The sequence below is a fragment of the Oratosquilla oratoria genome, chromosome 42, assembly GCF_046742065.1.
Source record: "Oratosquilla oratoria isolate Oo_2021 chromosome 42, ASM4674206v1, whole genome shotgun sequence".
Taxonomy (NCBI): Eukaryota; Metazoa; Arthropoda; class Malacostraca; order Stomatopoda; family Squillidae; genus Oratosquilla; species Oratosquilla oratoria.
Genome location: NC_134818.1, coordinates 38,316,193 through 38,321,214, shown reverse-complemented (window position 1 = coordinate 38,321,214; position 5,022 = coordinate 38,316,193).

The window sequence follows — 5,022 nt, the reverse complement described above, 5'->3', positions numbered from 1 at the left end:
TTCTGGCACTCGAACGTTGAATATGATTCAGTTGTTAAATTATCAGGCCAAACTTCATTGGGAAAAGATGTAAAGACAACACCTGCTTCTTGATATACTAGTAGAGCTTTCGACTAACTCTTAGGCACCTTCGGTACAACTTGAACACATAGAGAAATTGTGACGTTAAATACACAAGAGATGTATTTAGGAGAACATGGAGCAGACGAAGACGCCTTTATGGAGATTATCGGCATAAACGGCAGACCCACCAACAGTGATAAAATATCCACCTGGATATTTGGTACCAAAACAGAAAAACGTCCCACCTCCTCATTAAGAATAGTCCTAGCCAGCAAACCCCGATACTCCAACATAACCACCTTGTGTACAAATACACGTGTAAAATAGGGATCTGTGGAACCCTTAATGAAAACTACATAGGGTCACCTATAATACAATTATCAAGTCACCTCATCCTTCACTTCTCTAATTGAGGTATCAAACAACGCCACATCGATGCATATCAATCCCCAGTAACAAGAAAGGATCTGGAAGAAGGTACACTCATCCTACAGAATCTAGCTTTAACTGCTTTTTTATTCTAGAAGCAATCTACATTAAAGAAAAAAATCCACAATGAACAGACAAAACCCAGACCAATTCATCACTCCTCCTTCAAAGTCTTTAGATCACAGGCTTAGGTTTACTGCTAACCCAGTGGGCGGAGCTACGGGTCCTGTCTCCTGATTGGCTGTCCAGATCGTATGACTCTCGTAATGGTCCACATGTTTTGTATTTAACGTCACAATTTCTCTATGTATTCAGATTGTACTGAAGATGCCTAAGAGTTATGCGAAAGCTCTACTAGTATATCAAGACGCAGGAATTATCTTTACAACTTTTCCCAATGAAGTCTGGCATGATAATTAGACAACTCAATCATATTCAACGTTCGAGTGTCAGAAAAGTTTAACATGCCACCAAAAAAAGCTCGTGAATGCAGATGCTGTAAAGTTTAATGAGTTCGGGTGCACGACTTTTCGTCGCCGTCTTTTCGTCGCCGGACTTTTCGTCGCCGACTTTTCGTCGCCGGACATTTCGTCGCCGCGACTTTTCGTCGCCGGACGTTTCGTCGCCGCGACATTTCGTCCCCGCGACTTTTCGTCGCCGGTCTTTTCGTCGCCGGACTTTTCGTCGCCCCAAGCATCAAATCAAGTAACGTAGGTGTCGTAACACACGAATAAAATAACACTTAAACCCACTCTCGAAGAAAGATAAGCTGAGATACAGAATAAACCGTATATTTCGACCACTGACTGTGGTCCTCTTCAGCTGAAGAGGACCACAGTCAGTGGTCGAAATATACGGTTTATTCTGTATCTCAGCTTATCTTTCTCCGAGAGTGGGTTTAAGTTTTATATATATACATATATATATATATCAACCACAATGCACTTTAATTCTAAGCCATCGCCTACACGGTTCATCCGATGTTGATGGCTTAGAATTAAAGTGCATTGTGGTTGATGAAAATGTATCTCTAATCACTGGGACCCATTCATTGTTGTACAAATACTTTCCCGCGATCGTATACTTACCAGTGTACAAGTACTATCTTAGTGGAGATGGGTTGAACGCAAACTTTCGTGTATGTGTATGTAACTCGAGCATACGAATATATATGAAAAATTGCGCTCAACTTATATCTCTCTTGATGGTATATTGGTCTAATAGTCAATACGGCACTGGTAACGTTCTCGCCGCATGGGGTTAGAGTCCTAGGGCGTACCACGTTTCAATTTCTGCTTGTGCATCCACGGTTCGTCCGATGTTGATTGCTTAGAATTAAAGTGCATTGTGGTTGATACAAATGTATCTCTAATCACTGGGACACATTCAGTATTGTATAAATACTTTCCCGCGTTCATATACTTACCAATGTACTATCATAGTGGAGATAAGTTAAACGCAAACTTTCGTGTATGTAATTCGAGCATACGAATATATAAGAAAAGTTGCGCTCAAATAATATCTCTTTTGATGGTGTATTGGTCTAATAGTCAATACTGCCTCTTTATTATAACTGATCTAACATCTCTTAGGAGGGAGTGATAAGTTTCAAGTCTGTCATATTCCATTAACCCCTCCATTGCCTTGTCAAGGTGAAAACGAATTTCTGATCATTTAATTTTGTTAGGAATGGCACCCTCACCTTCACTTTCCCTATCACTCTCCACTGCTTCCTGTGTGGCACTGGTGGCTATTTCTTCCTCACTCTGGTGGTGGTAGCCTTGGTCCTGAGAGTCACCCTCAAGCCACTCAATGATATTGTCCTCGGTGACCCTTGTGGGCAGGGTTTACAAAGTCCTCAGGGCTAAAACCAGTAAAATCAACCTCCACATCAGTCCCACGCAGGACTCTGTTCCAGGCATTGCTGAGGGTGGAGGGTTGAAGGCCATTCCAGGCATCAGCTTAGTTGAACACAGCATTGCGCAAGTTGTATGCCTTAAAATTTGCTAAATGATCTTGAAAACCCTGCTGTTGTGAGTGTGGCGGTGACAATAACAACACTGAGAGCGTCAAAGAGCGGAGTGGCGGGAACAAGACTGCCCGCCAAAACATGATGCAACGCTTCCATGCCGACTTGTTTCAAATTTATTTTTCAAACTGAATTTTTTCCCCATTACGACTATAAAGGAGTTAACGACTAATCGAATTCCGACGTAAAGAGGGTTTACTGTATATATATATATATATATATTGATGTTGAGACATTCTGACAGGTTGATGTAAGCGGAATAGGAAACACAGGAGTCTTAGTCTTGAGTTTATTCCTGACTAGTTTCGCAGGTATGCTTTTTCAAAGGAATATGTGTACAAACGGGCTGTGGGCATTATATACATTATATACATTATTATACATTATATACATTATTAATAGAAAATGTAACAATAGTAATGATAACGATGAAGATAAATATTTAAATAATAATATTAACAATAATAACAAAAATGATAGTAGCAATATAGGAAATAATAACAATAAAATAAAAGTAATAATAATAAAAACAATAATAAAAATAATACAAATAAAAATAAAAATATAAATATAAAAATGATAATACTAATAACCAAGAAATAAAAATTATTAATAGTAATTATGACAATAATAGTGAAAACAATGATAATAAAAACGAAAAATTAATTAAATATTTAAATAGTAACAATAATAATAACAATAATAATAATAAAGATAATGAAAGTAATAATAATAAAGATGGTAATAATAAAAAAATAAAAATATAAATATAAATATGAAAATGTAATGATAAAATGATAAATATAATGATAGAAAAAATAAATAGATAATAGTTATAATAACAATGATAATAATAATAGTGTTGAAAATAAATAGTAACAAATAGCATTAAAAGAATAAATCAGGATAAAAAGATGGGGCAAGGTAGCATGGAGGAACTTCAGAGTGAAAGGAAGAAAGCTGGAGAGGGTAGGCCGAAGTGGGAAAAAGGTATCTACTTAGGGTCGGGGGGTCTGGGAAGCCATTCTTGGAGGGCAAGTGTCGCGGTAGATTTTGTCCATTTCGAGTCACCAGTTCTCTTGTTTGTGTTTTTGTGGTTGGCAATGTAAAGTGATTCAATTATTTTCCGTTGTTTCTTGTGTAGTCCTTTAGCTAGAATGGTGGAACCCTCCCAGTTAGGCAAATGTCCCTCTGTGTCAATGTGGTTAACTAGAGCGTTGGTTTCTCGGTGGTGTCTAATGTCCGCTTTGTGTTCCTTGAGTCTGTTGTTAAGTCCTCTGTATGTCTCTCCGTAGTATGCACAGTCACATCCTTTGCAGGGAATTTTGTAAACGATGCTATTGTCACGGTTCGTCTTGGTTCTGTTGGTGGTCAAGTGTCCTATTTTCTTCCCTGTGTCATTTACTATGATGAGTCCTGTCTGTCTCAACGTTTTGGAAAGCATGTGAGAGAGGCCAGAGTTAGGAACCACAAGGTATCGTAAATTTGTCCTCTCTTCACATCCTTTCCTCTGTCTGATTTTAATGGCTTTCCGTAGTGACGTCCCTAACATGCCCTCTGGGTACCTTAGGTTCCTGAACGCAGCGGTTACATATTCAATTTCCTCTTGTAAATACTCTTCGCTGCATATTCTAAGAGGAAAGGATGTGAAGAGAGGACAAATTTACGATACCTTGTGGTTCCTAACTCTGGCCTCTCTCACATGCTTTCCAAAACGTTGAGACAGACAGGACTCATCATAGTAAATGACACAGGGAAGAAAATAGGACACTTGACCACCAACAGAACCAAGACGAACCGTGACAATATATATATATACATACATACATATATATACATACATATATACATACATATATATATATAAATACATACATATATATACATACATATATATATATATATATATATATACATACATACATACATGCATATATATATATATATATATATATATATATATATATATATATATATATATATATATATATATATATGGATAAAAGTTGCTCATAATTCATGCATAATTAAAAGTGACAGCAACTACAACATCGATAACTTCATGTACTACTGCGGTCGTATTAGCACAGGATGCTGACCAAACTTCTAGAATCTACATCGAGACGCCTCAGAGAAGCTGTTGCTAGGTTGGGCGAGGGTCCAGGGGTCCATTTATATACCCGCGCTGGATGTTGGTGGGTGTGGTGCCCTTTCACCACTCTGTTGTAGTGTTTATATGTTTCGTTCTTTTGTGTTATTACTTTATATTTTCCTTTCACCACTGCCTTTGTTACGTATGATTAGTCACTCACTATTTTCATCTGTAGGAAGTCCCTGTGCTTCCAATCATCTGATTTGGTCAAGTTCTTGTATAGGAGAGCGGAATTAAACGGAGCTTAATTTTTCTTTTTCTTCCCGAATATTATTACACTTGGTTCTTTAAGTTACACCAACGGACTCCCGTCAGGAATCCTCAATTTGGGTACTTGGCAGTGTTTCCT